The following is a 21,167-nucleotide window of genomic DNA, read 5'->3' as shown; positions in this document are numbered from 1 at the left end:
GTGAACTTGGAAGAATCAAGAGCTCTTGATACAAGGTGTCTCTAACCCTCGTTACCACTCACCTTCACCCAGTCCCTGGGAATAAACCTGTCTTCCTTGTTTTCTTCATAGGACAAACTAAAAATAGTAATAACCACATGAGAATGCTGTGAAAATTAGGAGCTGAAGTCTGTGGGTCGATGGACTAGCTAGCACCTTAAATATTCTAAGTAAGCACGTTTGAGTCTTGATCACTTCTCGGCTCAAGATGGAATCCTACTCCTATTCTTTAAATTTTTCCTGTATTTTCTAGATTTTTTTCTGGAACCTAATTTCCAATTCTAGTAAGGAGTCAGAAACAGGAAGGAGGCAAGCTGGCTATTGTTAGCATAGAAGACAACTTGGGGCAGAGACTGAATTTGCTGATTTTTTTTCTCTTCCTATTCCTCCTTGCATCTCTTCTTCTCCTGGAGTGGTGGGAATTATCATTCCAAAGGCATGGGAAGAATAATAAAAGAGTTGTTTTGTAAGTCAGTCTTATGCTACAAATCCCAAGCCTTCCTGTGTTGGCTTTTCTTCCTGTCTATTTTTTTCTTCCTGCACCTCTCTCTGGGATGAAGTCCTTTCTCACTGGTGCATCCTCAGTCTCCAGCCTCTTGATGCTGTCTATGCCCTATGCTCTCGACTTCTCCAATATTTTCCTCTGCTGTGTCTCTCCTGCTCTGATAATGCTACTCAGCCCTCATTTGTACTTTTTCAGTTCTAGATCTTTCACCCGATTCGCTTCATCACTAACATTTTCTGTATTGTTTCAGTTTGCTTCCAAAACGTTGGATCTTAGTTTTGTTTTATTCCATTGAACATAGTAAGCATGGTCACTTCCATCAACACTCCTGGTGGTCTGGTGATTCAACCATCTGGAGTCCCTACCAGTCAACGTCGTTTTTTTTTTTCTTGTTTTTTTTTTTTTTGTTTTTTTTTCTATTTCCATTTATGGTACCTGGCTTCTTCTTCTTCTTCTTCTTCTTCTTCTTCTTCTTCTTCTTCTTCTTCTTCTTCTTCTTCTTCTTCTTCTTCTTCTTCTTCTTCTTCTTCTTCTTCTTCTTCTTCTTCCTTCTTCTTGGAACATCTTTTAATTTTACCTGAAAAACTGTAAGAATGACAGACTTTCCCTCCAGAGATTGATTTTGTTGTTATTTTCTTTATCTAGTAACCTTGGCACAGTAGTGCTCTTGGGTTGCCATGACCCAAATTCAAAAATTGGAAACTTGTGCATCATACAGATTATTTGGAACTGAGTGGCCACATACCTGGGGTCTGATGTACTTTTTACCTTGTGTTCATCTTTCTGGAGATCAGTTGAAGATCAAATAATTTGCCAGGATCCTGCTCACACTTAATGAGCTTTAGACAGCTAAGGTCCCATTGAAACTTAGTTTTGCCCTTTTATACCTATGAGATTCTGTCTTATTCTTGCTTAAATCTTGTCATGGTCAGCTTTTGTTGTCTTTAGGATTTAGAAAATATTTCTCCAGGTTTTGATTGCTTGCATGCAGCAAGAGGATTACTTCGAGATTAGTGCCCATAGTCTTCCCACGAAGACATTTGTCTGTTGCTCTAAGAATGGAATAATTGAACCATATACAGCCAGTTCCTACCTCAGGGCTAATAAGCAATTTGAGTACAGGTGACAATTCTAGCTTTTTCTGTTTCAAGAAACTTAATTACAATATACTCAGAGTCTCTGAAACCTTCAAAATTATGATTTCTTGGCTCAGCTATCTTCAAGAAGAAAAACAATACATTGAGAATAGAATTCTTGATGCTTGTTAAAAAAAATAATTCACAAAATTAAAACCAGTTGCTTATCTCCATGGTCATATGTGAGGGGAGATAAGGAGAGAGAGAGAGAGAGAGAGAGAGAGAGAGAGAGAGAGAGAGAGAGAGATGAAGTTCACCTGTGACATCATGGAGTAGAAACTCTACTATCATTTTAGAAAAGAGATTTTAGTTTATCATAAGTATAGACATTTTTTTATCTGTGTGCAAGAATTATGCTATAGCATAAAATCTTTGCCACCCCACTCCCCTCTCATGTGTGTGTGTGTGTGTGTGTGTATCAACAAGAACAATAGTGGGCTAGTCTTTGAGCAGTTTACACAAATGTCACTGAGTGTGTGCAATACAAGGTACTTTGTGCAGTTGTAGCTCTAGAGATGGAATGCAGCAGAGGAGAGGATACCATTTCTAAAGCTTAGAAGCTTAGAGAAAAGGCTCCGGAGCTGAAGCACGAAGCTGAGGAGAGGATCCCTCTGGCATTAAGCACCTTGGAAAGGAGGCGTCAGGCACAGCCATTCATCCTCTGAGGGGTTCTTCTCAGCGCTTCAGTGATACAGATTCACAGGGCTGGCTCTGTAAGATCTGCCCTAGAACCAGTGGCTGCCATTGCCCAGGACATGAAGATTAGACAGTTTCTCTATCCTCCTGGAAGGCTCTTCCTACTGCCCTGTACTGGCAAAACCTCATCACTAGCTATCTGGCAAAAGAGCCATCACTATCACACCACACAAAACTATTTGTAAAGGGTGAATTTAACCCTGGCACACTACCTTCTTCCATCCAGAATACCATGTCTGCCACACTGAGTCTTCTTTATTTTAGGAAGCAGTCAGCAGTCAGTGTAGATTACTGAGTTCGGGTATGAGCTATGTTTCCACCCCAGGTGTTTATGCCAATTTTATCTAGGTGTATTATGTCTAGGTAAGAAGTACAGGTAGGTACACTGACACAGTGGAAGACCATGAGCCTTCGGAACACCAACTGAATAAGAAAGCCGCTTTAAGAAGTAAAGCATGCTTTGTTCTTTTCCCATTTTCAATCTGTATGTACTTATTCCTGGATGAACTAGCTTTAATTTGTTCAACAATATACACAATACTGTTATATCATTTCTAAAGGTGATATTGTAATATACAATCTTACATACATTATCTTATACAGTGTATAATATAAAGTATACAACAGTAATACAGATAGCAATTTTTGCACCTATGTCCCAACACCAGCAATCACTGAATCAACCATATGCTCATCGTCATAGGCTGAAATAGTCTGTGATTCATGCACTCTAAGCAATCCTCTATCTAAATACAGACAGTGTGCCGTGCTGAGACTAGGGTACCACCTGCAGTAAATCTAGACCCTCATAACCAAGCAAGGGTCCCTTAACTTTAGCTCACTTTTTTCTCTGTCCTTCTCTTTGTCATCATGTAAAGATGGGTTTGAATCTCATAAAAAGTCAAATTTCGTTACAATATGTGGCTTAGTGATGTCTAAATTGTTTTTTATTATCATTGAGTCTGTCAGGCTATGTAATGTTTGCTGTTAATCAGGTATTTAATTGGGCTTGAAAATCTTATGTCACATGAAATCTCATTATAAAAGAAATGTTTACTTCACAGTGAATGAGTTATTCCTATATGGTACAAGACCCAAGGCTATTGCAAACCAACTAGAGACAAGAGGGCTATATTTTAGAAATTCATGCCTAAAATTGCAAGCATGGGGGTCTAATATCCCTGCAGCTAAACAAAGTTTCCCACTAATCATCATAAATCATTCCCAAATAAACATTTTTAAAATAAATGAATCTGTTTGGTTTGGTACAAGTATTATTTCTTTCTGTTGTTCCAACACATGGCCAGTTACAAGGCTGTAGTCATGTTGGCAGAAGCTCTGAGAGTGAGGAAGGAGAGTTATAGAAGTGAGGAAGGAAGTTATAGAAGACAAAACCTTCCTGGGCACAAATGAGAGAGAGAGGAGACAATGAGTGTGATGAGGGGATGCAACAGTCAACCTTTTGAAGACCACATTCATTCTGTCACCTACAGAGAGACAGAGACCTCCAATACGCAAGTCCTCCCTATGGTCATTTTATCTCAGAGTAGTCATTAACCTCTACTACAAAAAGTTTGTCCCGACACTTATAATTAATCACTTCTTACCACACGCATTTTGTGGGTCTGGAATTAAGGGTAGACAGGCTACTCTTTGTGGCTTTGGTTCAAGGTTACAGAGTCTGTACTTGAACTGTTGGCTGGAGTTACAGTCCCACCTCAGGGGCTGGGAGAGGAAATCTTCATCTCATATTACTTAGGTGACTGGATGCAGGAGGTCTGAGTTCCTCACTGGTTATTAGACCAACACTTCAGTTCCCTGCCCAACAGCCCTCTCTAGAGCACTGCTCACATCTGTGTATCTTATTTCCCAACACACACACACACAGAGAGAGAGATAGAGAGAGAGAGAGAGAGAGAGAGAGACAGACAGACAGACAGACAGACAGACAGACAGACGTAAACAGATATAGACAGACAGACAGGAACAGAGACAAAGACAGAGAAGTTTAGAAGGAAGCTAACCCAACTTAATCAACTGTGGTGTTCTAGTTGTCTCATTAAATACTCCTGGGTCCTTGTGGGGTAGGTCTACACAAGGATGCTGATTCCAAAAAGCAGACATCACCAGGGCCATGTGTGCAGTCCATTTCTCTCCAAATTTCTTCCAACTCTTCCTTTTATGTCTGTAATAAAGTCCTGGAGGTGCCCAGGGAATGCTGGAAGCACACAAAGTCAAGGCAACAATGTCTGTCTAGCATCTGCCCTATGTGTGGCTCTGAGCTGGTGCAGAGGCCAGGGCTGCAGGGCCCAGCACATGGAGCTGGCACTGAGCTGGGCCATTGAGTCAGAATCATTAGGGAGTGCCAGAAAGCAAGATGCCACACCTATGAAAGAGAGTGTGTTTGAACCGGGCTGGGTATAATCCATGTACGTCATTTAGTATTTCAATTTAATTTTAATTTCTATTTTTGGTTGCGAGCCTAGCCTTTACAGCTGAGCCATCTCTCCAGCCTATGTTCTTAATTTCTTTTTTTTATTTATTCTATATAATTTTTATTTACATTTCAAACAATTTCCCCTTTTCTGGCTCCCCACTCCCAGAAAGTCCCATAAGACCTCTTCCCTCCCCTTGTTCCCCCATCTACTCCTTCCCACTTCCCTGTTCTGATATTCCCCTATACTGATTCACTGAGTCTTTCCAGAACCAGGGGCCACTCCTCCGTTCCTCTTGGACATCATTTAATATGTGGATTATGTCTTGGGTATTCCACATTTCTAGGCTAATATCCACTTATCAGTGAGTGCATACCATGATTGATCTTTTGAGACTGGGTTACCTCATTTAGTATGATGTTCTCCAACTCCATCCATTTGTCTAAAAATTTCATGAATTCATTGTTTCTGATGGCTGAATAGTACTCCATTGTGTAAATATACCACATTTTCTGTATCCATTCCTCCATTGAGGGACATCTGAGTTCTTTTGAGCTTCTGGTTATTACAAACAGGGCTGCTATGAACATAGTGGAGCATGTGTCCTTATTACAAGCTGGGGAATCCTCTGGGTATATGCCCAGGAGTAGTATAGCAGGGTCCTCCAGAAGTATCATGCCCAGATTTCTGAGGAACCGCCAGACTGATTTCCAAAGTGGTTGTACCATCTTACAATCCCACCAGCAGTGGAGGAGTGTTCTTTTCTCCACATCCTCACCAACACCTGCTGTCACCTGAGTTTTTAATCTTAGCCATTCTGACTGGTGTGAGGTAAAATCTCAGGGTTGTTTTGATTTGCATTTCCCTAATGACTAATGTTGTTGAACATTTCTTAAGGTGCTTCTCAGCCATCCGGAAGTTCTTCATGTGAAAATTATTTGTTTAGCTCTGTACCCCACTTTTTAATAGGGTTATTTGGTTCTCTGGGGTCTACCTTCTTGAGTTCTTTGTATATATTAGATATTAGCTCTCTGTCGTATTTAGGGTTGGTGAAGATCCTTTCCCAATCTGTTGGTTGATGTTTTTTCCTTTTGACAGTGTCCTCTGCCTTACAGAAACTTTGTAATTTCATGAGGTCCCATTTGTCAATTCTTGATCTTAGAGCATAAGCTATTGGTGTTCTGTTCAGGAACTTTTCCCCTGTGCCCATGTCCTCAAGGGTCTTCCCCAGTTTCTTTTCTATTAGTTTCAGTGTGTCAGGTTTTATGCGGAGGTCCTTGATTCACTTGGAGTTGAGCTTAGTAATTTCTAATTGATGAATTGAGAGGTGAGTTTAGGCTACGTTGAGATCAGGGGAGTCTATAAAGCCTTCCATTTTTCTAAGGATTGTGTGCCTAAGGATCCTAGTGCATTGCAAAAGGTTAGTGGGACTTCATGATTAAGACATTTCCTTGGCTGATCAAGATAGCCTCATGATCCTCTAGGAACTAGGAGCTGTTTGCATTAAGGAGGAAAGGGTAGAAAGGAAGCACAGTGTAAGTCTCAGCGAACAGCACTGTCACCCTCAGTGTGCCTCATCAAGGAATGGTTATGTGGCTGTTGAACTTCAAGCAGTTTCCTCTGTGTCCACTTCAAGAGAGAGACTTGACTTGCTTGCCTGCTCTTCTGAAGACAGCAGCTCCACACTCTGCTGGCCCATGGACTCTGCCTAGCTTTCCCTGAGATGTATTTTACCAGTTACACTGAAGATCCTCCACACAGCAGGGCTGACAGCAGGCACTTAAACAACTGCCTCACAATTTACCACCAACTTCAACATACTTCGCAGTAGAAATCCCCCACCTTGAGCATAGGAATGTTGTCTGAAGAAAACCATGAGGAATTCATCCATGTTTCCCTCTCCCCCATGGAATTTCTAAGCTTCTTTTAAAAACTCTTTTACTGAAAAGGCATTTTTCTCCTTTTATTATTTCTTGTGTTATTTCTTCCCTCAGTCTTTTATAGGGAAAGCCTTGAAGCAGGTAGCCATATGCAAGCTGAGGTCTGCTGAGGCAATTCCCTCTGCAGAAACCAGTGCATTCTAGAATGTTCCCTGAGGACAACAGCATCAACACTTCCTGAAGTCTTAGCAGAAACTCATAACTTCCATCACAGATCCACTGAATCAGTGGATTATATTTTGGGGCAAGATTCCCAGGAGATATCTATCCACCTCAGGATCAATAAGAGTGCAGTAGACAGGCATTGTGAACCAAAAATATGGCTGTGCTTCTGAGAAGTGTGCATGAATCCAGAAGAAAATCTTTCTATAACCACCGTTCCCCATCCTTCTTCTCACCACTCTCCCTCTCCCATCTCCCGACTCTTCCCTCCCATCTTCTCCCTCCTCCCTCCTCCCTCCTCTCTCCTATCTCCCCACTCTCTCCCATCTCCTCCCTCCTCTATCCCTCCTCTCCCACCTCCCCACTCCTCTCTCCCACCTCCTCCCTCCTCTCTCCCATCTCCCCCTCCTCTCTTTCATCTCCTCCCTCCTCTCTCCCATCTCCCCCTTCTCTCTCCCATCTCCCCCTCCTCTCTCCCACCTCCTCCCTCTCCTCTCCCACATCCTCCCTCCTCTCTATATCCCCTCCTCTTTTTTATCTCCTCCCTCCTCCCTCTCACCTCCTCCCTCCTCTCTCCCTTCTCCTCCCTCCTCCCTCCCATCTCCCACCTCCTCCCTCCTCTCTTTCATCTCCTCCCTCCTCTCTCCCCTCTCCCATTTCCTCCCTCCTCTCTCATCTGCCCTCCCTTCCTTTTTTCTCTTTCCCCTCTCTAGCCTGTGTTCTCTCTCCCTCTCACCTTCATTTTTTTTTATCATTTTTATTTTTCTGTGGAAATACTGAAGCAATTGTGACTTGTTTTTTTGTTTTCCCCATCACTTGCAGCTGAGTTCTTTCATCTTTGATTCAGCCAATTTCCTTCAAAGCCAAATATTAAACAGATCTGTCTTCTGACAGTTGACCCCAAATAGGGACAGGCAGTGGTTCTCACCCTGGGGGTGTAGAGCAAGCCTACAAAGGTAGAGGAGAGACAGAATGGAGCCAGTTCCTGTCCCCTGGGGAAGCCTGAGAGTTCTGTCTAAGCCTTTGCACAGCCAAACAGCCTAGAGCCAAACGACCCATCGCCTCTGGAAAGGCATTTGTGTAGAAATGCCTTTTTTTGCCCAAGGGTGAAAGGGTTGCTAATTGATTTTGTCTGCCTTTCAGATGGACTTAGAAAGACACAAGAATCCAAACTCTAACAGAGAGAGGCAACATTTCTGGGTACGTGAGCAAACTTTTCTGTCTTTCATGTGACTCCATGTATGTGTGTGTGTGTGTGTGTGTCCCATATCATATCCTTACCTTCTCCTTTGTCCAAGATAGGGTCTATTGTTCACCACTACGTATTTGAGGCTAGCTGGTCCACCAACTTCCATGGATTCTCCTGTCTCCACCTCTACCTCCCATCTTGCTATAGGAGCACCAACATTACCTATGCACTCACCAATACCTGGCTTGATATGGGTTCTGGAGATCTGAATGTGTACCTGGCAAGCACTTTACCCACCGAGGCCTCCCCTCAGTCTGAATATTAGCATTTCTTACATCAGTTTCTAATTGCTAATAAGGTCATTAACTAGGATGGTGTCTTAGGACATATGTGTGTCAGTTGTTGCTGTCAGGTGAATAAGAATGGCTCTGGCACTGGGCAGATGCTCAGTGCTTAAGGACACATGCTGTTCTTACAGAAGATCTGAGTTTGACTCTCCATACCCACATCAGGCAGCTTACAACTACCTATAAACCCCACTCCAAGAGGTCTAACGCCCTCTTCTGGCCTCCATAGGTACCCAGACACAAGGAGGCAAATCCATACACAGTAATATATGCATACACATCATTTTTTTTTTTAAATCAAGAACAGTCTAGATATTCTCAAATACTCTGAGACATGGATGGCCTTAGCTGGAACTAAGAAAGAAGGTGCTGAAGATCTCTGGCCAAACAGAAGTCATCTCTTCTCTTTAGGAATTAAACCTAAGCACCAGGAGTTGTTAGTCTGAAATCTTTGTTAAGTCAATACAGGGAAGGCACAAGGAATATAGAGAAAGAAGGCGTCTCTAGGCCCACAACTTTAAGTCTGTCACAGGATGCCCAAACAAGAGAGCTGAGTAAAATAGAAGAGAGCAGAATTTTCATTTCTGAAAAGATGTCCATGGTTTTAACAGGGGGGAGCAAGTGCTGTAGTTTTTGTGAATGATCAAAGTTATTCAGAAAAAAAGAGAGAGAGGAAAAAAATCACAGGAGTCAGAGGCCTGCCTGTTACCGGATAAAGAGCTGGGCAGACATTTTTTGCTTGATTAAAAGGAAAACCAGGGACATTCTAGGCAGCTGCATGCTCTAAGTTCTTCCTAAGCCTCAGAGTTCACTTTCATCCTTTCTTTCTTGTCATCCCGGATTTGAATGTTGTTCTTGTGATTTTTCGAAAAATGAAAACTATGGGCTTACATCCCCAGCCAATGAATACATGGCAAGATAATGAGAAGAAGAAGTCCAAGCTCATTTCCCTTTGAGCTTGATGTCAACCAAACCCAAGCTCAGGAATTCTTACTGCTTTTGTTAAAAGACAAAATCAAGACTAATTTAATTAGAGATCCAGTTGGATTTTAGTTGTGATTTATGCAATGGGGGAAGCCTCCACACCTCAGAATGGGACCACTATTGTCTCCCACTGGACAAGAGCAGATCAGTGTGCTCTGTAAGGCTGGAATAAGCAAGTGCTGCAGTAAGAAGTAGGTGGGTGACTGCCAGGTTACTTCAGGTCACTTTGGGGTAAAGTAGAAGGGATGCTCTTATTACACAAACTCTGCTGCAATCTCCTGTTTCCCAGAAAACCTGTTCTGTTGGGAATATGTTTGCTTCCTGAAGGAGATGAGGGTTGGATGGGATAGGATAGAATAGGATAGGATAGAATAGGATAGGATAGGATTGGCTGAAGGTGTAGAATTCAGCTGAGTGATACAACCATAATTTGATCTGATCTGTTGGCACCCAAGGTAGTGACTCAGACCAGAACATCAAACTACCACTATTTTATTTGGCATTTGTGACACACAGATGATGCTTAGGCTGTATTGGGAATTGTTGATACATACATTTAAAATATAAGCATGTATAGTCATATAGATATTACATAATCTGTAGGATGAGTTTCTAAATGGGCAGTAGAGAATAATTTACTTCTGGGTGTCATTTCTTCTTCTTCTTCTTCTTCTTCTTCTTCTTCTTCTTCTTCTTCTTCTTCTTCTTCTTCTTCTTCTTCTTCTTCTTCTTCTTCTTCTGCTTCTTCTTCTGCTGCTTCTTCTTCTTCTTCTTCTTCTGCTTCTTCTGCTTCTGCTTCTTCTTCTTCTTGCTAAGATTTATTTATATGAGTGTACTGTAGCTGTCTTCAGACATAACAGAAGAGGGCATTAGATCCCATGATAGATGGTTTTGAGCCACTGTGTGGTTGCTGGGAATTGAACTCAGAACCTCTGGAAGAGCAGTCAGTGCTCTTAACCACTGAGCCATCTCTCCAGCCCTAGTGGGGTGTCATTTCTGAGACAAATCCACTGACTCTCAATAAACTCCTGAAGTTATTAGTGAAAAACCAGAAGAAAACTTTTAAACAGGAAGTCATATATTCAATTTATTTTACTTACATTTATTTATCTTATTGTTGGGGGTGTATATATGTGCATGTATGTAGTTCAAGTGCTATGGTATGCATGCATATGTGAGAGAACACCTTATGGGAGCTGCTTCTTTCCTTCTACCATGTGTGTTCGATAGATGGAACCCAGGAAGTCAGATTTGGCAATAAGCACCTTTAGCTGTGAGCCATCTTGTCTGCCCAGGAAGCCCTACTTTTGAAAGGAAAAAAGACGGAATGAGAAGGGGAACTGGGGGAGATGTGGAGGGGAAGAGAAGATAAAGCTTAGAGATCTAACTGATAGATGTCTCATTTTCCTAGTATGCCTGTACTTACCTTTTGATAATCCGTGCATTATGATAACAAACATATAAAATCTGTCTAGAACATGAAAGTTTATAAATTTATCATTTTGGTAGTTGTCTATTCAAAATTAATTTAGCTGGGTGTGATGGCACATGTCTGTAATCCCAGCACTTGGGAGGCAGAGGCAGGCTGATTTCTGAGTCTGAGGCCAGCCTGGTCTACAAAGTGAGTTCCAGGACAGTCAGGGCTACACAGAGAAACCCTGACTCAAAAACACAAAAACAAAAATAAAAACAACCCCCCAAAAACAAAATTAATTTATACATACACATATATATACACATACATACAAATACACACATATGCACATATGCATATATACATATACACATATGCATACTCATACACATACATACAAACATACACACACATATTTTTTCTTGAGTTCAGTCACATTGATTTTATATCTGTTATTAAAAAGCACTGCTCCTGGTGAACCCACAAATCAACACAGCACATTAACTTCAGGTGTTATTATTTCCTTTGCTCTGCAAAAAGTTCATTGTACCTAAGACACACATCCTGGCTTCAGGACTGGAGACAATGAACTCTGTTTTAGGGAAATTGCAGAAACTCCTCCACATCCCTAGAGACCATTTTACTAAATTCTCTCCCAATTCAGGAGGAACTTCCAGTGACTGCATAGAGCCCAGAGCACTGCCCCAGATGGGACAGTCTTAGGGTAGAATCGTGGTCCTCACAGCCATCAAACAAGGATTTCCCTACTTTAATTGATTTAAAGCCTCCTTAAAGGGAAAATCATAGCATGCAGTCTCTCAGCATTGACACCAGAGTGATGGCACAGCAGCGTCGTGGTACACCAAAAGCCTGCACTGGTTAATTTACAGTCAAGAGTAAATATGGGCTATGGTGTTACACCTGACACCCCATTTGGTATCATTTACCTTTATCACGTATTATCAACTTTTGTGTCCAGGGAAAGAGCCTAGCAAGAGCACTTACTATCAAGCCTGGTAACCTGAGTTTGACCTCCAAGGCCACATTGTCAAGGAGAAAATGGATGCCTATAAGTTTTTCTCTGATCTCTACTCATGGTATGCATGCCCATGCACATGTGTGCATGCATCCACATGTATCCATGCACTTGTACATGCACACATTGAATCAAGTGTAATAAAAAGAAATAAATGCAATTTTAGAAAAGTATAGTTAAAACCACTAGCCCACCTTCTGTCCCTCAGAACCCTCCATCCAATATACAGTTTACCCTCTCGACAGCAGGTCTGAAGCTCAGATGACCACAAGAAAGCTTTTCCCTTCTTTTGATGAGGTTACAAGATTTGCTACCTTGTGGAGATGGCTTTGGGGGAGAGAGTACTGAATGCTGGGTAATTGTAATTGGATTTAAGTAAATGCTGATATAGTATAAGAGCAATGTGTCTTCCTAACAATTAAACTTGTCATCTCTGGGTTTCATTCAACATTGTAATCATGCTCAGGCTCACAAAGTTGCCTCTGGCCTCAAAGTTTCCTCTCCAAAGGCAATTGGCTGCAGGCGCGCCCCAAGAATTCAACAGCAAACTGGAGTTTTCTCTAGAAAGTGACGTGTTTTTGAAATGCAATCCCAGCCATCTGGACAGCCTGCTCTGCCACCCAGGGAGACTGCTATGGACACGATTTCCAGGACCAGGAGCTATGGCTCCTCCTGTATACTGTGTCAGGGTGTTGGGGTGAGACCAGAATTCTCTGCTGGAATCTTTCCAAGATAAACTTACTTATCTTTCCAAGAAGTCTTTCCAAGATAAGTCTGCTGATCCCGGTATGTGAAGCTGAAAGGAACCGAGTTAAAGTGTTAGGCTGTGAGCAGAGGCAGGGAGTTTTGCCTCTAAGTCACAGCAGAGCCTAAGATCAAGAATCCACTAAGATGTCAGACTGCTCACCATGAGCCTGGGCTCCATACCAAGTCTCCAACAAAGCCAGGGCCAAGCCAGGGTTTCGTCCCTCAGTCACCAAGCTCATCCCATGCATGGATGGCAAGACAGTCTCTCTGCAGCTTTCCTCAAATTATATGAGCACACAGTTGGGCACGATGGGGAAACAATGCTGAAGGTGAGGAATTCTTTTATGGTGGGGTGAGAAATAAGGTAAATAGAGCCATTTGTCTTGTCCTTTTGTCTGTCTTCTGCAAGCTGCAGGTCCAGGATGTCAGACCTGCAGAGGACCTCTGGAGGCAGAAATAGAATAAGAATCTGCAGTCAGAGAAACAGCTTTGGACACAGACAGGAAAACTATGGAGCTTGGCTGAGAGATTGGTCGTTCATTCTGGTTGAGGAGGTTTGTATTTCCTGTCCCCAACTCTGGAGGTGCCAGAGTCAGGAAAAAACCCATAGGTGACCAAGTTAGCTGTTCCTTCAGCCCCTTTCCCTCCAAGCTTGCTGACCTCAAGAGGTCAGATTATACAAGACGTCTCCTAGTTCACTATAAGCTGTCCTTGGCATCAGCCTAGTGGCACTGGCTCTTCAGCCTCTGCAGAATGTTTCTGAAGTCATCACTAGAGACTCCAGTTTCATAATTCACAGCTTAGTTAAAAATAGATGGAAGCTGGTTCCAAGATAATTTGGTTTTCAAATGGTAAGATCAACCAAAGATACCTTTGGGGAACCTGCTTCTGATGAATCAGAGGCTGCTTCTTGGAGCAGGGAAAGGGTTGCTGATCTATCCTTGTCTTCTTCCCAATGCTTCATGCTAACCTATAGTGAGGTTACAGGTTCGAAGCATGCTCTAGCCTCTGGGCCAGCTACCACAGCCTAGTGGCATTATTTCAAAAACTACCACTGAGAAAGATAAGGCCCATGGTCTAACTGTTTAGAAACTACTTGTGAGCCTCAGAAGGCTGCTTATGAACTCTCTCTCCCTCTACATATTAAAATACCTGAATAATTCCCAGAAAGTATAATCTGAGTACTTCTAACTCATGTATTTTTTTTCTTGCTGTCGTGTGCATTTCGTGTGTCAATAGACTGGCCAACAGGTCATATCTACATTTTCTCCTACAATTACTTCCCACTGTTTTCAAAACACATAACCCACAATTGGATTGACAAGGTTAGTGTGGTTGAGGCAATGTCTGAGTCATTCTTTCTTGTGTTTGGTACATTTTTTCTTCCTGGTCTTACTTTCCTAAGAAGCAGGATAAAGCATTCATAGACCATCAACTATCTCATACTAAAGTGTGAATGGCCCTTTCTCTAAGATACCCAACTAGGATCCCACCAAGAAACGAAAGCAATAGTCAGTTAAGATAAAGAAGAAAACCTACTTGTCAACTACCAGCTTCTTGTGGGAGATGCTTTCTATTTCTGCTGGTAGGTTCAACACTTGATCTGGTTCTTACACCAACATACACCAAATCCCACAACAAAGCCCAGAGTCAAGCCTGTGTTTCAAGGTATAGAGACTTTGGTTTGAATTTAAATTCTGTCCCTGCCCCTACATTCTCAACTAAAGGTGTGGCCTGAATATTCGGTCTCACTTTTTCGAGTGGAGGTGATAATATCTACCTTGTCATTTGTAGCTAGCCTTTATTGAGTATTTACTGTATGCTGTATATTAAAGACTTCTCTTGTGTTCTCTCACCCATCCCTGTACAAAATTTTTGTTCTAAATGTGAGAGAATGGAAACTTCAAAACATGCAAGGTGGTGGGCGGTAAAGGTGGGTCACCAACGTGACTCTTTGTAATGCAGTGTTCTCTGCCTGTTGCTGTAAACTTGAAATGAGATGAATGACAGCAGGTGGCCTCAGTGGGTGGGGACAGAACCCAGACTGAGTGTGAACCTTCTCATCACATCATCTCTCCCATGGCTGCCATTCGGCTGAGGCCATCGTGGATTTAAACATTCACACAGGATCATTGGTGGCCAGAGAGAAGTCCTCCACCTCATAGAGAATGGTGCCTTCATCCTCCGTGTGTTAAGTGCCTTAAGGATGCTCTTAGAAGGGTAAAGTAGGAAACCAGTCACCATTCAGCCAAGCACATATTTTCCATATAAGTGTTGGATTAAGTGGGACAAAGCATGTCTCACACTGACCCCAGACTCCTCCCTACATGCCAGGACATGGAGTAGAGCCTTGTTACAAACCTGGAAAATGTTAGACTTATTTGTGCCAGTGACAATCTCTCTCAAGCTTTTAGAAGTAGAGGTGGCTGCCATGGTCTGAAAGTGGGTCTCACGAAAAAGATTTCACGGGGTCTGCACATGTCACTCTGATTTGACTGCTGTTTCTCCAATTCAGAGGAGTGACACCCTATTGTAGAGACCAAATCCTCATGATTTATGAACTATAAATCATGGTTTTAATCATTAGTTTTTAAAAAAATGAAATGGGCTTTGAACATTAGCACTAGGTGCTGAGATAACTATGGTTATTGCAGAAAACAACAGAAGAAAGAAAAGAAAAAGAAACAATATCCTTGTCCTGCCTCTTCAGAATGGACTTCGGAGGCATCAGCCCTGAGCCAGGCTTGAACCTCCCAAGAAGTGGTGTTTCTATGCAGTTGTGCCTAGTGGCATTCATTAGCAATCATCTTTTTTTAATGTTTTAGGAAAGAAAGAAGTACAGCTTAGAAAGCAAAGTATATGATTTATATGTCTTTTTTCTGTTTCTTCGAGGACACTGGGGATTTGAACATTCTAACAGAGGATCATTAGACTTATGTTTGACCTCATAACATAATCTTATATTTGAACTTGACACAATTCTTGATCATGATAGAGACAGTAACTTCCAAAGAACAGTCAGGCTGCAGAGGGAATGGCCTTCCACACCTGATGCAAATCATTTCAGTAATCTTTTTGATTTTGTTGAAGAAGTGGACATTCTTATTTTAACGATCTTCCCACCCTGCTCCTCTCTCTCAGGTTGAATCATTTGCTCTCCAGAATGGAGAGCTTGGCTTTCTTGACAATATGGCTGTCCCAGCCTAGTGTTGTTAATACAGTGTGTGCACACAAGTGTCTCTGTATGTGCTTGTGCACTCACACGTGTGTACCATGGCATGAATGTGAAGGTCAGGGGACCAACTGTGGAAGTCAGTTTTCTCTTTCTATCACATGTATTCCAAAGGCTGAATTCAGGTGCTAGGTAACAAGTACCATTAAGCAGTCCTACTGACCTGAAGGATCTAGAAAAAGAAATCTTCCAGTGTCTTAAGACCTAGATCAAAACAAAACAAAACAGAAAACCAGAAAAGCTGATATTGCAAGCCTATCAAAGCAGCACAGGACCTAGACCAATCCAAAGAGAAGGAATAAAGGCTTGCCTCTCAATGAACATATTGGAAAATTTGGGACTATTGTCAATTTGCAGCCATTAAATCTCAAAGTTGCCTGATTGCTAAAGTTAGCTGAATCAATACATCAGTAGATCTATATGAGTCTACTGTTCTGAGGCCATTCTTTCAGCACTACCCTCAAGTCATTGACAAATATTAATAATGAACCTTGCTTACAGAAGAGCTGTATCCGCAATTCAAAATCTACCTTGTGGCATCCTTCTCCTGTACAGGTAAGCAGCCAAGCAGCTTGGGGACATAAGTCCAATGATCCTCTGTTAGAATGTTCAAATCCCAAGCAGTAATTCAGACTGCTTTCTGAATATCAGGATTCTAAGTGTTCCTAAATCCTTTGAATTCTGGGTCAGTTTTGTTTCAAAATGTAAGTAGCCCACCTTGCCCTGTGCATAAGAGACCACTATCTTTAAACTCTTGGTGTCTTGGTTCCTCCTAGTTGTCAGTTGTAATTTCCTGTGTTTGATCAAGGCCTCATTGATTTGTTAGGATTTTTCCTTCTGTTCATTCTCTCCTCCCTACCCCACCCTGACTGAATTCCAACACCTCTGACATTTGTCCTATAGGATTCCATTCGATGATAAACTGCACCTTCTGCCATACACTGTGAGTGTGTCTCTGTTGTCCCTGAGGGCTGACAGCTAATGAATATATCATGTTTTATCAAGAAGAGAGAGATTTCACTTCAGTTTGAATTTGAAAAAAAATAAGTCTTGTGAAAACTGAGAAGTTGCAATCTCTGACAGACTTATCTACAGAAAGAAAATGACTAACTGTTCTTGGAATTTAAAGAAATAGTTATACTTCTTATATCTTGCTTTGTCTCTCTTGAGTTTCTCTCTGCCTGTCTATTGTCTGTCTGTCTCTCTGTCTCTGTCTCTCTGTCTCTCTCTGTCTCTCTGTCTCTGTCTCTGTCTCTCTCTCTCTCTCTCTCTCTCTCTCTCTCTCTCTCTCTCTCTCAGGAGGAGGCAGCATATGCATGCCAGTTGGAGGTCAGAGGACAACTTTGGGCATTAGCCCTTGCCTTTCGCCTTGCTTGACACAGGATCTCTTGTTCATTGCTGTGTGCACCAGGCTAGCAGCCTATGATCTTCCAGGGGCTACCTTGGCTTTGTCTCCCATCTGGCTTTAGGAACTTTGGAGTTACAGTGACTCATATGGGTTCTATGGATTTGAAGTAAGGTCCTTACATATATGCTGCAAGTGCTTAGCCCACTGAGCCATCTCCTAAGACTCCAGGAAAAAATGATATGAGACACCTCTGAATAAAGGCAGAAAAGCTCTACAAGGAAAATTAGGGAACCATTCAAAGATATTGAATTAAAAACAACACAGACAGCCTGCTTTGGTGATTTATTGTTTTCTCTAGCATTCAGCTTTCGTACCATCTGCCATGGTACCTTGGCTGATTTACTTTTTGATGCTGATAGTGGACCTTGGAAACCATAGGGCAAATCCATGCCTATCTTCAACTCTCCCAACTGTAAGCCTACCTTTATGTAGGGTATGGGTACATTATGAGAAAAGAAGTTTTCTCATAATGACAGATAAGTTAAATTTGGGTGGCATTGTCACTATTTCCTCAAAGGCTCAGCTTGAGCCCTGGAAATTAGGTTGGATCCTACAGAAATCCCAAGCAGTTCTGTGAGATGTCATCCCTCAGAGAGTACTGACTTGTTGCAGGCTCTATCCACAGCCAGGCAAGTCAAGTGTTTCTCTGCATCATGATTCCCTGACCAGACAACCCAGCCCAACATGGGCTCCAACCATGAAACTACAAAAAAAGAATTCTTTCCACATTAAATCAAGGACATCTAGGAACTTGTAACTTAAAATAGTGTGTGTGTGTGTGTGTGTGTGTGTGTGTGTATGTGTGTGTGTGATCTCAGGTATCAATCCCCAGTGTTCTCCATGTTTGAGACAGAGTTTCTTTGTTGCTCTGTCTGTTGAATTCATAGGCTGGTTGGCCACAGAGCTTTCACGGATTCTCCTGTTTCTGCCTCCCATCTTCCTAGAGGAGAGCAGGGTGACGGATGCTCACAGGAAACATCTAGCTTTTGTGTGGTGAATGGGAAGTCAAACTCAGGTCCCCATACTTGTAAGGCAAGCCCTTCTATCCACCGGTGCACCTCTCTAGCTGTTTGCCTTATGCATACATTCCCTTTATAAGTTCCCGTCTTCGTCTTCTCTGACACCATTCAGAAAGTGAAAGGCATTAGTACTTGTCATTATTTTTTATTATTATTCAAAGCAAATGAAAGCCTGTACTCACATACCTTTAAGAATCAACATATCTGGTGGGAAATCCACAGCACACGCTTCCGGGTGCCTGAAGGCCCCTCTTTTCAGAAGCTGCTCTCTCAGCTTTCCTCACCGGATAGGTTCCCTGCTCTCAGGCCAGCATGATTGAAAGCAGATTTGTTGTTTTGTTTATCTAGGGTTACTTTTACTATTGTGCTTCTACATTTTGTATCTTTACAGGAAGAAAAAATGCCACAGGAAGCCCCTCTCTGTCTTTTCTATGAAGTGTGAACAGGCTCATGCGACATGACATGACACATGAGACACACAAAGCCGGGGAAAGCAGGCTTCTTCTAAAGCAGCAGTAAGTTCCTTTCCTTCCACACTAAAAACAATGTAACTCATTGTTTCTCCTCTTTCCCAGCATGGTCAGGAAGTTCGGAATTACATTTAATGTGCAGTTACAGTAACTATTTTAAACCTCCACTTTTATATGCTTTTTGATTTTCTATTTTAACAGTCTCATTGTTTATGTATACTTTACTGAAACCCACCTAAAATATTTTCTGGAAGAAACAACAGCATGGGTTGTTCTGAGAAGGAAGGGGCTGGAGAGGCACCTCTAATTACATTGGAATGTGTAGGTGATTTTCAGATGGAAATCTTTGAGACAATCACAAGTCCTTATGTTGCTTGGAAGAATTATCTTCATATATTCACTGAGTTCTTGTGCCTAGAAGCGGCATAAAAACACGGGAAGCCATTTAGAATGTGTCTGATGGATGAAGACTTAATTTTTTATTTGACCCTGCACTGAACTTGCTCCCTGAGTGTAGACGCCAGAACAGAAAAGCCCCACCCCATCCCCAGTCCTTTCCTGAGTCTTAAGAGTTTCTGAAATGATGGCCCGAGTCTGACAGCATTCCTTGGGCCTGAGTAGCAGCCAGTATGGTTTCGGTCTTGCCTTGAGTACTTCTAGGAATGAGAAACGGAGCAGAATGATGATTTAAGTACTCCTATCAAGAGATGTGAGCTCTCACTGGCTTCTAGCAAAGTATAAAAAGAACAGAGTTGGCCTTCCTAACGTTCCTACTAGTGGTCTCTTATCTGATTCTGCAAGCTCAAAAGAGGGAGAAAGTACTGTTAAAGAAAGCCAACTAAATCATTCCAAAGCTTTAAAAATAAACATTTGTATTTTCACCATTGTTAGAGGCTTGGGAGAGAGGAGAGAGGAGTTGAAGACAAATTTAAATTAGTCTAGTTTACCCAACTCAATTTTATTTCTAGGTTAGTGGAATATTTTGGTGGGGATCTTAAACCCCCCAAAATTGTGCAATAGTTTGTATAAAAATAAGTAATTGCTTTATAAAAGTTCTTATGAATAATCACTAGGAGCTAATGCTGAGCTCCAAAACTTTCTGCAAAAACATAGGCAGTGAATTTTTTTTTTTAATAAAAAAGACCAAGCCTGGGAAACAATTAAGAAAAGTCACAGGGGAATTTGTGGAATGGGTAACAATCAGAAAGCTTCAAGGGAAAAAAATAGTTCACATTTAATATGACTGAGAGAACATTCTGGAAATTTAATAAACTGAAACCCCAGTAATAAATACAATGATTGAATTCCACTCATTCCTGTTCCACGGCAGAGTGGCCCTTATCTCTGAACATACACCAAAACACACAGTCCCGATGCCTATCTAGCAGCCCCGAGGCAGCCAGAGAACGGGGAAGGAAGACGCCTCTCCAGTGGCTTATCTCTTACAATTTGTGTTTTCTACCAAAATCCATCCTCTTCCACTCCAGTCTAAACAGAACACTGGAGAGTCAGGCACATCAGATGGCGAAGCTGCTGATGCTGGACATGAACATGAAAGTGATATAAAGGGAAGCAAGCCGTTTGAAAATGAGGTCCCGGATGTCCCCCTCCACTCGGCCCTCCATAAAGTAACAGACTTAGTAAACCAAAGTCACCCATCAGAGGCCTGAAGGTTGTGTTTGAGAAGCTTTCTATATAATATCATTTATGTGTGTATGCGTGTATATGAACATGTGTGTGCATATATATGCATGTATGAATGTCATGCATGCTTATGGGTACATTATGTATCTGTGCACATATGTATATGCACGTGTGTGTATATATTTTTGATCTCTATATAGTACATATGCCCAAGTGTGTATGTATATATACATATGTGTGTTTTATATGTGTGATATTTGCACATGTGTACTGCATTGTGTTATATATGTGTTATGATATATATTTATATGTGGCATATGTGTATGTAATATCTATATGTGTGTCTACATGTATGTGAATGTGCTTATGTGCATAGACATGTGTGTATGTGTGTATAGTATGTACATATGTGTGCATACACATGCTTGGAGGACAGAGGAGGACATAGGTGTCCTATTCTACCACTACCTTATTCCCTTGAGAAGGACAATCCTGTCTTCATTCTCTGCCTCCAGCACTGGGACTACAGGCATGTGCTGCATCACACCCAGTTTCTTATCATTGGACCCAGGACTTAGTGCTGTGTAGCAAGCACTCTTTCACTGGGCTAGTTCCTTGGTCCTAAATACTTTAAAAAAAAGAACATTTGATCCATACTAATATGGACCAAATATTTAAATATCTATGCAAAGGAACTGTTCGGCATGACTATATATTCTTAGTACTAAATTACCAGCAAGCAATAAGAAAGCTATACCTGGAAG

Source organism: Apodemus sylvaticus, chromosome 14 (genome assembly GCF_947179515.1).
Source record: "Apodemus sylvaticus chromosome 14, mApoSyl1.1, whole genome shotgun sequence".
Lineage (NCBI taxonomy): Eukaryota > Metazoa > Chordata > Mammalia > Rodentia > Muridae > Apodemus > Apodemus sylvaticus.
Note: the sequence above shows the minus strand (reverse complement) of the source record.